The sequence below is a fragment of the Brassica napus genome, chromosome A8 (genome assembly GCF_020379485.1).
Source record: "Brassica napus cultivar Da-Ae chromosome A8, Da-Ae, whole genome shotgun sequence".
Taxonomy (NCBI): domain Eukaryota; kingdom Viridiplantae; phylum Streptophyta; class Magnoliopsida; order Brassicales; family Brassicaceae; genus Brassica; species Brassica napus.
Window position 1 is genome coordinate 9,625,135 of NC_063441.1, and position 12,963 is coordinate 9,638,097.

Here is a 12,963-nt window from a genome sequence, read left to right on the forward strand (position 1 = left end):
ATAAGTCAATCTTGGAGTCTTTTGAAGTTCGTTACGAGCTAACTGACTTATATAACTGCTAGTGCTTGGTTAGAGATAACCGGATTCTAGAGTCTTTCGGTTTAAACTTTGTTAGCTTCGGTTCAGATCAATAGCGGACGGTTTACGTCTTTACGATTATGTTGTACTATATATTTTTGTAACATCTGCCAGTGCTTTCATTAAAACAAATGGGAGGCTATCACTTATCAGTTATCACGATGAGTGGGGTCTAGGATTTGATTTAAAAGAAAAAAACTTTTTGATCATCCCGTAAATGGTTTATGTTCCTTGAGACACAATTAACTGGCTTTGATGGCTTATTGAATATATGTGTCATTCCAAAATACAGATGCAAATCAGTCTCAAACTCGATGCGCGTTTGAGCGTTTGAGTTTATAAACTTTTATAACTCTTACTCGATTTATAAATCTTTATAAAAATTTACGAGATAATTACGTTTTTTCTTACTCACAATTTAACTGATTGTAGTTTGATAAAAGTTTGCTTAAACAATTTTCAAAGACAAAATTTCGCCCTTACAATGATGTGTAGTTTCGTAGGCGTCTATCTTCAGGATATAATTATCGATCTCCATACAATACACCCGTACTGTAACCCTAGCAAACTTTATTTTGAATTTTCTTTCAAAAACTTGTTATGACAATGAAGAAGATTAAATCCAATTAATTCTCAGTAATCTTCTCTCTTCTCTCCTTCTTTCTCATATTGCACTTGATCACTTTATATAATGATTCAAGTAGTGCCTTTAATCAAAGCATATACGTTAACTGAAGCGGTGTCTTTTAATCTAACACATATGTTGACTCATAACCTACACGTTTTGTCTGAAATATTGCTTCCTTTAATTAATTAAAGTCCAACAATACTTCACATTTTCTATTCAAACTCAACAATACCCCACATTTGAATAGAAATAAGTTAAAATATTTCTGAGAAAGTAAAATCAATATGCATCGGAAAAAGTATCTTTTGGACTTAAACCTTTCCTAGTAACAACTTATCGGGTTTATGGGAAAAAAAGATTGTCATGCAATCCAATGTAATCCAATGCTATCACCCCATTGAAAAGCAATTGTCATGCATGTCTACGTCTATACGTCTTGACTTGCCATTGCATTTTTTCCATAAAGAGATTGAGTAAGTGAATAATGTACCATCTGACTCTTGTTTCACTCTAATTCAAAGAATTATAGCAGTCAATCCAATATCTTTCATGAACAATGACTTAGAATTTATTTCACTTGTTTCACCACAGAAACAGTGTCACTCATCTTAAAGTTTAAGAATTTTCACACGATGAATATCTTAACGCTTGCAACTTCAGACTTGTATTTCTTCTATGATGATTCCCACAACTGTTTTGAAGTTTGGAATAGATGATAAACATCGTAGAGAGAATCGTCCAAAACGTTAAGAATATAGTTCTTGCAACCAAAACTCTTTTTGTGTCCATACCTTTGATGTTTTAAAGATTTCATCAGGAATATTACCTTCTACAGGTAATGTTGTTACAAAGTGTCATACTCAAATGGATTGAAGTGGTCATTCCAGACGTGGTTAGGTTTCACGCCAAGATGGGTATAATAGAATCCTAGCACATTGACGAGACAGTTAAGAATGATTAAATGGTTGACTTTTTGTTATAAAAAATAGATTTCTCAATTTTTTTGGGGTTAAAAATATACAAGATCAGAGTGAATCACAACTGTGTTTTCAGTTATGTAATTTGTAACCACCAAAATAATGAACTTAAAAAGTGGACCATCAAAAGCTATTATATTATTCAAGTTAGAAATGGTTTGCAAAGCTATATCAAAATAGAACAACCAACGAAAACAAAGTTTGGTGAAAAGCATGTACATTTTATACAAGTTTTTTTAATGTTTCTTGTTTGTTTGATTAGCATAAACATGTAACGTACAAAACTACGGCGATGAGCACAATCGAAACATCTATAAAAAAGAAAATTATCATAATTAAGGTATAAAAAAATGCTAACGATAAAAAGAATAAAAGGTCTGATCGATGGTAAAAAAATATAAGGCCCACTTGAAAGTCCAATAAAAATAGATCGAAATTCTATAGGAGGACACTGGACTGAACATAGAAAACAGGTGGTGTCAGTTAAACAATTAAAAATGTATGGGGAACATTGAACCCTTGTTTAATTCACACTTACTAGTTTTCTTCTTATGTATCTATCGATTCCTTAAAATAAGGTAGAGATCCTATTATATTCTTCATTTTATGTTTGTGATTCTCATTCTTCAATACATACCATTGTAAATTTGGTTAGGAATTAACCATTGCTAGCTTGAAGAAATGGTTAGCAGATCCAATCAAACAATGCTACTATTAGATTGATTGCTGATACTATATTCATGCATTGAGGAAGACTATATTGGGAGTCTGAAGCACACTCATTCTGGAGTCTCTTTTCAACCATAAAAAAATATATGCTTTGTGTTCTGTTAAACTCTTTACAAGAACTCAATAGATTCCCCAAAAGCGAATCTGAAGACTGATTTCTCAAACCCATGCGTCTGTTCACATGAAGAGATGGTTACTCTCCAGGAGAAAGGTCAATGTTGAGATGAAGCAATAAAAAGCAAGAGTAAAGACATGAAGAACCTGATTGATCATGGACAGGAGATCATGGACAGAAAATAATGAACATGAAATCATGGACAGAAAATCATGGACAGGAAAACTGAGCCAATGAATGAGTTGTGGAGACTAATATGGACGTTGGGAACCTCTAAGAAGTCAAGGTAACCAGTTTGAATTCAAAAGAAATGATCTTGTTTGAATTAGACAAGAAGAAGTCGCATGTGTTGCTTTGGAGAAGCAGCTGGACTTGTCACTTTCACTCAAGCAGGTTGTGCCAACCTCTCTCATGTCCATTTTTCCCCATCTGGTCCTGCCTTCCCTTATCCATATTCTCCTTTGGCCTCATCTCATTCCCTACAGAATTATTTGTTTATGTTTACCTTGCTTAGTAATTGCTTAATCATGTGTATTGCCTATTTAAAGGTTTTTCCATCACTTGTAACAGATTAATCAAGTATCAATACAAGTTCCCTCAGACTAATTTCCTGGCTCTCTCTCTCCCTTACTTGTGTCTAAACAATATTCACAATGTAAGGAGTTTAGAGTTATGGTTTATAGGCTGCCTTAACTCCCTTTCTCTTAAGGAAGTCTAATACTTGTAAAACTCAACAAAGTCTTTTTTATCTCTTCTTAAACTCTAGCTTACTGATTCTAAATTCCATTCATCTTAAGTGCACAAACTCTAAAGTGTTGTGTTACTTCTCAAGGATTAAATTCAAACTAGAGATTCTCTGCCTTATATAATCAGTTTAATGTCTAGGATTCTTGGTTATATTTATGCTTTTTGTGAGGATTCAATCACAAGTTGGTTGTCTCTGATCTTGAATTGTGAGTTCATGTTGTGTGATTGAAGGGGATTCAGTTACAAGTTAACTGAATACTCTCTTGAAATTAGAAACACTCATGAATTCCAAGGCATGGAGTTAGAACAGTTACCTTCTGGTTGGGAAGCTATGGATCAGCTTCTATATGAAGTTAGAACAGTTACCTTCAGTTGAAAAGTTATGAATCAGCCCATAGCATGTTTGCTAGTACCATGGAAATTGCTCACTGCCCAACAATCCTTTGGACACTGATTGTGTCCATTAACTCCCAAGATGATTGAGAGGATGAATGGAGCAGTGGAGAGATTGCTAAGAAGTGACTTACCTGATTCCTAGAGGGTGGCAGGAAGTACACTCAAGAGAAAATGCCACAATACAAGCCAAGAGGGCCGTGGTCTTAAGGCATTGGTGATCATTGGCTCTCATCTTCCAAGCTTGGCCACATACTCTCATTCTCAGGTCAAGCTTGAGGAGGGGTGTTAATATGAGAAGCCAATGTCCATCTTCTTATGCAAGGGAAGTACCTAAAACTATACTTATTCTTGTGTGAATAGGTTTGCCCCTTGAGAATTGATGCATGTGTGTGTGCATTGTTTGAATAAGGTACTTGGAGCTTATGATAACAGTCTGGTTGTGGATCAAACCCTTTGATGATGGCATGATGTCAGAAGAAAGGGGGGAGACAAAGAACCAGCCACATTGAGACTTCCAAGCAGTTTTGAATGTGAAGCAAGGAATGCATTGGTGCCTCCTTGCCATTGAAGTAAGGCTATGAACCATGGTTTATGAGTCCTAAACTTGATCATAGGACTCATAAACCCACTGGCCAATCTCTAGGCTGAGGGTGGTTGCACTCTTTTTCCCTAAGCGATGGTTTTATCCCATGAGGTTTTTCACACTTAGGTTTTTAATGAGGCAAGTACTCTCAGTTCCAAGCTTGCCCAAAGATATCCTATGGTCAAGCTTGAGGGGGAGTGTTGACATGAAGAAATAAAAAGCAAGAGTAAAGACATGAAGAACCTGATTGATCATGGACAGGAGATCATAGACATGAAATCATGGACAGAAAATCATGAACAGGAAAACTGAGGCAAGGAATAAGGTTTGAAGACTAATATAGACGTTGGGAACCTCTAAGAAGTCAAGGTAACCAGTTTGAATTCAAAAGAAATGATTTGGTTTGAATTAGACAAGAAGAAGTCACATGTGTTGCTTTGGAGAAGCAGCTGGACTTGTCACTTTCACTCAAACAGGTTGTGCCAACCTCTCTCATGTCTCTTTTTCCTCATCTGGTCCTGCCTTCCCTTGTCCATATTCTCCTTTGGCCTCATTTCATTCCCTACAGAATTATTTGTTTATGTTTACCTTGCTTATTAATTGCTTAATCATGTGTATTGCCTATTTAAAAGTTTTTCCATCACTTGTAACAGATTAATCAAGTATCAATACAAGTTCCCTCAGACTAATTTCCTGGCTCTCTCTCTCTCTTGCTTGTGTCTAAACAATATTCACAACGTAAGGAGTTTAGAGTTATGGTTTATAGGCTGCCTTAACTCTCTTTCTCTTTAGGCAGCCTAATACTTGTAAAACTCAACAAAGTCTTCTTTATCTCTTCTTAAACTCTAGCTTACTGATTCTAAATTCCATTCATCTTAAGTGCACAAACTCTAAAGTGTTGTGTTACTTCTCAAAGATTAGATTTAAACTAGAGATTCTCTGCCTTATATAATCAGTGTAATATCTAAGATTCTTGGTTATATTTATGCTTTGTGTGAAGATTCAATCACAAGTTGGTTGTCTCTTATCTTGAATGATGAATTCCTGTTGTGTGGTTGAAGGGGATTCAGTTACAAGTTAACTGAATACTCTCTTGACACGAAAAAACTCATGAATTCCAACAGTCAAAAACTAATAACGTAAATGAAAAGGTCAAAGAGTTCACAAAAACCTCTAGGGATAGAAGATTTCTGTATCTTCATGAAGAATTCATGAACTAAATAATTCGTATTTCTCACATGCAAGCAGCACCTGCTTAAGACACAAATATGAATCCACTACCGAACATGCAACATTAATTGTGTTATGAGAAGAAGAAAGATTGAACCTCCATGACGAGGCCACATGTGACAGGAGAAGGTTTGTGCCCTCTTTGCTTCAACTGTTGCAAAAACCCAGAAGGTTCGTTCCCATTAGGAATGTTAAAATGGGTAAACCCACCCCATTTAGACCCACCCCATTTATAACCCACCCCATTTAGAACCCAAACCCGTTTAGACCCATTTAGTTTTAAGGTCTATTAGGGCTCCCCATTTAAACCCACAAATTTTACTTTGACCCATTAAGACCCATTTAGACCCATTTAACTCTTTTTTAATTTGTTTCATACATTTCTTGTTTTAATTATATTGTAAATCAAATTTTTTATGGTACAAAAATTTATATTCTTAGATAATATTGTAATTTTTAATGGTTACTACTTAATTTAATTTAAATAAAATAAAATGATAAAAACAATTTGAAAACCTGTATAATAATAAAAAATCTTCAATTGTAAAAGCAATGTTTGAAACCTTTGGTATTAATTGAACTCAAATGTGGGAACATATTAAAACCAATGCTTACTTGCTAGTTGCTACATACGACTGATGCCAGCAAATATATAATCAAATAACTAGAATCTCAAAGTGGCATTACAATAACAAATTTAATAACTTAAACAAGTTCAATAATTTTGTTCTCGTTATGTTTCCAAACATAATAAAAGAAAGTCTCAAACATGTTTCATGGTGGTACACTTGAGCCTTCTGATCTTGAACTTCCAACTCCATAAGCACTTGTAGTCTTTCCAACATCATCTTCCTTGCACATATCATCAACATCTTCTGTAGTACCTACAAGTCAACCGGTGAATTAGCATAAAACACATTATACAATAGTTTTAATAAATTATGAAATTTACCTTCATATTCTGCAAACCCACGCAGCCAGTTGCGGGTACAAAGCAAAGCTTGAACATTCTTGGGAAGCAAACGGTTTCTGTAGGGAGTTAACACTCGACCACCAATGCTAAACGCTGATTCTGAAGCAACCGTGGTAATTGGGATACTAAAAATATCACGTGCCATAGTAGCTAAATCACCAAATCTAAACTGGTTCTCTCTCCAATAGCTTAAAACATCCAAATCAGGAAATGACTTTCTATCTAGCCTTTTTTCCTCCAAATACACATCTAAATGTGTTTTTGTGTTTCCCATATCACTTCCAAGGCTTCTTTCTAGTTCAAAGAGATCCTAATATTAAATTGAAAGTTAGAAGCAACTAGATCCTGTAAATGAGTTCAAGCAAGCAACCAAACAGTCGGGTAAATGAAAAATATAAGTTAGAAGCAACTAGATCCTGAAAAATGAGTAGTAATAATACTGAAAGGTTTCAGCAACTCACTTATTTTTTCTCCACGATTCCACTCATCTTCCACTACAAGAAATATGGGTTTTGATAGCAGTAGAGGATAGCGTTTTTTGCCTTTCTGCTATGGTTGACATACCCTTTAGTTTTAGATAGCGTTTATATATTTTGAAACGCTATGAAAAGATGATATATTTAAAAACGCTATGATAGCATATTTTTAATAGCACAAAATTAAAAACGCTATGTTTGTCTTTTTAAATCCCTAAAACGAATTTTTAAACCCCAAAATCTAAACACAAACTTTAAACTCTAATATTCTAACATTAAATCTTAAATTTAACTTAAAATATTAAATATAAAATTAAAGTTATTTCTTTTTAAAAATTAATTGCAAATATCAATACCCTAAACCTTTAACCATATACTCAACCTCTATTCTAAACTCATAACTTTAAATTTAAACTCTAAATAAAAAAATAATTAAACTTAAATCTAATTCTTAAAATAAATTCAAATTTGGTTTCAAACTTTAGCTTTAAAATCTTAAATCAATACTCCAAAATTTTAACCCTCAACCCCTATATATATATATATATATATATCATACTCCAAATTAATCATATACCCTAAACTCTAACTAAAATATTAAAACTCTAATATTTTATATTATTTAACTTTAAATTGCATATTGCTTATAAAAGTAAAATCTAATCATCTTATTAATCATAGTTATTTTGCTGAGTTTGTTAATCTTAATTTTATTTGACTTAAATTGCTTGTAGAAAGTGAAATATAAGCATTTTGTAATCTTATATCATTAGTTTTATAAAATCAATATATAAATTTAAAATTTATATTTTTAAAAGTTTAGTCACAAATCTTAATCCCACAATCTAACCTATACTAAAAGGTGAATATGAAGCCTTGTGAGACTATCCACGTCAGAAAAAATATTTAACCAATTAAAACATTTCTTTTTACCACGTCACAGATAGAAATGAAAATGTTGGACCTGATTTTTTTTATCTGTTCCAAAATTTCCGTGTGGCCTGTTAAGCCCAAACTTGAGATGCTGATTTGTTGATATGTTTCGTCTCTTCTACTTCTCCATCTCTGTTGCCGATTCTTTCACCTCTGTTTTTTTTTTGTTGGTAAAACCACCGTTTCTTTTATGGTAAAACCTCCGTTTTTTTGATGAAACCAACCTCATTAATTTTTATCAATAAAAGCAGATGGATTGTTGGTTGTGCGGCTGTGCGATTGACATCAAAATTCACAAAGGTAAGTCTTGCCATCAGTATGCATCTCGATTGTTTGCGCAAAAATATTGATTTTCTTTCTTGCGTTTGCTGATTCCTGGCACAATTCATTTTTATCCTTAGGATGAGTCCCCTGTTCGTTTTATCAACGCTGCGACAAGCCGCGGCAGCTCAAAATCATCTCTTCAGTTACGGCAAACACGTGACTCGCCGATTTGTAGGCCGTTCGTTCTAGATCCACCATTGAAGTGGGTCTCTTCAGATTTGGGAATCTTGGAATGGGAAGAAATCCGGTGAATTTATGGGGGTTAGTATGCTTCTCCTTGATGGAAAATTAATTCCGGTAAGCAAACACATGACCACCTTCCAATTTCATGAAGATTTTATACTTTACAATTCATAGAAAAGTAGTCTACTTTTGTTTCTTTCACTTTTCATTTCATCTGTTTGAAACCTAGAATACATGCCTAGACAGGTCATGTCTGAACTCTTTCATTCTTCTCTCTTCCATGGATCTGTTTCTTAAAATTATAGCACTTCATTACTGAGCTTGGAAGCTGTCTGTTCTTCTGTAGACGCCACGCCGTCAATGGTTTACGGTTTCTGAGAAAAGGGACCCTTTTCAATAAAGCATAAATCTTTGCTAATATTGTCGAATCAATTGATGAATGGTTATAAAGGTATAGTTTTTCTTTTTGTTGTTATTGCAGTTACTTTGTCGAAGACAAAAAGAAAGGAAGGGAGGGAGGGAGCACAAGGAGAGTGTTGTTAATTAAAACAGAGAGGCTGTCAAGAAATAATTCTGAATATGCTTTCTCTTTTGAAAACATGAGAAATATCAAATTCAAGGAGTTCAGACAACAATATAGACACAATGGAAGGTCGGTTTCTTTGTTGTTGTTTTTGTAACTATGAATAAATGGGCGTTGCTTGAATGTAATTGAGATTAATATATGTACATTAAGTCTTTGATTTGTAGTTTGGTTCTTATTGGTTCAGGCTCAAACAAAGTGATGCAGGTTGTCTTGGTCATTCTGCTTCTGATGAAATCCGTCATGCCATCTTTAGAGCCTCAAGGTTGTGTACTATGTTTCTTAAAGTTGTATTATACTTGGTCTAAACTGTTGTCTGATGCGTTTTTGCATATGTTTTGGAATGTTTTTTAAGCTGCTTTATGGTGATGCTGGACTTCTTATTGCAGATATGCCAAATGAAGAGGTTGAAAAGGTATAATCTCTCTCCTGCAGTCCTCTTTTTTACAAAGCAACAGTGAAGGACTTATGTTGTATCCATCTCTCTCTTGGCTTTCCCGTATCTTCAAAATTCTTCTTTTGGTTATTATCGCAGCTTATTTAACGCGATGACTTATTTAACGCTTCTGAAAGTTCAGAATTTTCAAGGACTAGAAGCACTGCTGTAGAAACGGCTTGTGAGTAAAACTATTGCAAGCTTCATTGTGTTTATCTTCATTACTGATTAACTCTGTTTTGGTACAAATGATTGATCATGTTGAGTATTGCAGGTTGGCTTTTCCTGATACTACTTCTGGAACACACTTCTATTTTGGCAATGAATGTCTCACCGGCCAGAGTTTTCTAGCAGCGTAAGAGATTCCATACTAACTGTTGTTTATGAAATCTGATACACACTGTTCTCCAAAGACGGATTAATTTTTTTTAGTAGTTTATCTGGATCTGATGATGGTTACAGCTTCACATCTTCCAAGTATGGAGATGTGCGAAAAAATGAAACAGTTACTCTTGCTGAACTGAACAATTACGTACTGAACTCTCCACCGCAGGTTCGTCCACTTAGTTCGTTTTATAGCTATATATGTTTGATTCTCTGAAATCATCAAGACAGTCCGGTGGACCCAACAACACAAGCTCCTCAAACTTCTGCTCCCAAGAAATTTCTGATGCCCAAGAAGACCCATTGCATTTAAGAGATCCAACGCAGGAGTTTATGAGTTATAAACAGAGGTTGCGGTCCCATTAGCTATCTAGAATTTTAAGTATGAGTCCAATAATAAAGTAGTACTTTCCGTTCTCACCGAACCCAGCGTAATCTGGTTATTTTCTTATTACGGTTTAGTTTTGGTTTCAAATTTTTTGTTTCGATGGTATCAATTTTTTTTACAGCCGAAGGTATAAATCTTAAGACTTTAAAATGAAGATAAGTGTACCTCATGTTGTAAGATGAATTATTAAACAGCACAACTAACAGACAGATTAGAACGACCCAATTTAGTTTTACCAGTGTGACTTGATTCATAAATTGAATTTAAACATCCTGTGGAGTTGCACAGAAAATATCATCCACGCATTGGCATCTTACATCAAGCAAAGCCTGCGCAATTGTACATCGTCAATCGTAAACATTGAAACCATGTCTAGATTTAATTTTCAAAACCTCAATACACTTGGGAATGCAGAGCTGAACTGACATAGCAGGTTTCTTGAGATCAACGTATCTATCTCCCAACATAAGTTAAGAGTTTTGTGGAAAAATGTTTTATTACTTTCCACATGACTTCCGATCATTACAAGGTTTATTAAGAACTTTTTTTAGGCTATAAGCATTTAATGGTATCTACATATGATTTAAAATAACCAATTAAAAAACAAGTTAAATTTCTTAAAATAATACCATTTTACAAAAACGTTTTCAATCAAAAATATCCTAACATTTGAGTTTGGAGTTTAGTATTCAAGGGGTGGGGTTGGATTTATAAACTTTTATAAATAATTCTTAAATATTTAGTTTCTTATTGTCTAACAAAAAACTATTTAAAGTCCATTAAATTTCATAAAATATTATTGTAATATTAAATTAAAATTAAAGTATTATATTTATTAATATTACAATTATTAAAATTAAACTCATAATTGATTTTTTTTTATTTTACGATGATGCTTAAAAGCCATGTATGTACAAAAGTGAACAATAAATATATAAAATCATATATCCATTATGAGTCTTTGCAGAAAAAAATCAAAACTAAACAAAAACAACAATTAGTTCTCCACAAATTAACATAGTTTAAATATATTTAAAACCACAAAAAATTAAATATGTGAATTAAATAAAAAACTTAATCAATGTAAAAATTTGAAAATAGTGGTAAAAATAGTTAGAATTAAAATTAAGCAACATATGAAAAACTGATTAATAGCTGTATCAATTCCTTAAAAACCAAGTTGAAAATTAATTATTTATACATATTATCTATCAAAAACATACACTCCCTAAAATAACCACAGCCAACACACAAAATAATGAATAGCGCACCAATCTATAGATTATTTCAACATCATTCACTCATAAACTCTATAAAATATTACATTATGTAACAAAACACCAAAATTCAAAAAACTAACACAGACAAACATAAAATATAACCATTAAAATCATGAACTATTTTAATAAAAAAACACAAAATCATGATTACTACATCCAACCATAGTTAAATAATATCACATATCGATTGATAAAAAATATATAAACAATATTTTATTTTAATAAACAAAAAATATCCAAAAATAATTAATAGACTTTTGATAAGAAACGACAGTTAATCAACCAATTACTATTTTGTCCTAACATATATGTCACACTTTTATACGAAAAGATGATACCAGTATAAGAAAAACAATCAATCATAAGTTAACAATTAAAAATAATAAATAAATATAAAAAATGAACTAAATACGTTATTATGACAAAAATAACTAAATATCATATTTATTTAATTTAGAATATATTTTATATATTTCTAATTCATTTTACTTTACAAATTCTTAGAATCTGATTTAATAGATTCAATGATACACAATCAAACATATTAAAATGGTTGTAGATGTTCAAAAATTGATTTCACATTAGCAACTTAATCTATAATATTGTTTTAAGTGCATTATTTGAGAATTGTGTTCTTCATATTCATTCATTTACGATATAATTATGTCTTTTTCAATTAAGATAATCTAAACTGCCAACAAAATAACAAAAAAAATGCAAATTAGTTATACAAAATTTTAAATATAATATAGTATAAAATGCAATAGTTCAAATACACATAAAATGATAAATTTTCAATAAATAGCTCTTAGAGAATATTATTATAATTTTAATTTTTAATATTTTGTTTTGCTGCATGGAAACAAAAGTATTTGACATAATTTAAGGATTCTTTCAATGTACATCACTTTTAGATTTCAATTGTTCTTCATTTCTTCACTGCCTTAACACTTAATAACAAATTCATATAGATTTTCTTATCACCAAATAATAAATAATCAATATTAAAATTTTAATATATATATTGGCTGATTTTAACGTTAAAAATGTTCGAATTATATGCTCATTTTGACCATATTTTCATAAAATTCAAATAAACAAGATAAAAGAATAATTGAATTTGAACTAATTTTTTTTAATTCAGTTTGGTTACCAACTTATATGTATTTTGATATATTGAAAGAAAAACAGATAAATTTTAATAATTTTAAAATTTAGTCAACAAAATCAATACAAATAATTGCAAATTTGTTTAATAATTTATATATCACATTCAGTCTAAGTATAAAATTTTTAGTCAAATCCAAAATCCATAATAAACTAAATAAAATTATAATATAGGAGAAAACCCCGGGCGTAGCCCGGGAAAAATCTCTAGTTATAATAATAACTAGATTATCAACCACAAAATAAAAACAACAATTAAATATACCAAACATTAAAGAAATAGTGTACAACAAAGAAAAAAAACAAAGAGGAAAAACCTTGACCAATAGGAGGAGCCAATTCAAAATGGTGAA

General features: G+C 32.0%; 1 long non-coding RNA gene across 4 annotated transcripts; it reads left to right on the forward strand.

Moving 5' to 3' along the window:
• Positions 1-1,996: 1,996 nt before the first annotated feature.
• On the forward strand, positions 1,997-10,530 carry LOC106395289. Of its 4 annotated transcripts, none has more exons than XR_007315692.1 (5): positions 1,997-8,165; positions 8,267-9,220; positions 9,345-9,370; positions 9,491-9,572; positions 9,666-10,530. It is a non-coding gene; the product is annotated as an uncharacterized LOC106395289 (long non-coding RNA). The 4 variants fall into 4 exon arrangements; XR_007315691.1 differs by having other exon boundaries at positions 1,998-8,165; positions 8,267-9,370; positions 9,666-9,746; positions 9,945-10,530; XR_007315690.1 differs by having other exon boundaries at positions 1,998-8,165; positions 8,267-9,024; positions 9,143-9,370.
• The last annotated feature ends 2,433 nt before the right edge of the window (positions 10,531-12,963 follow it).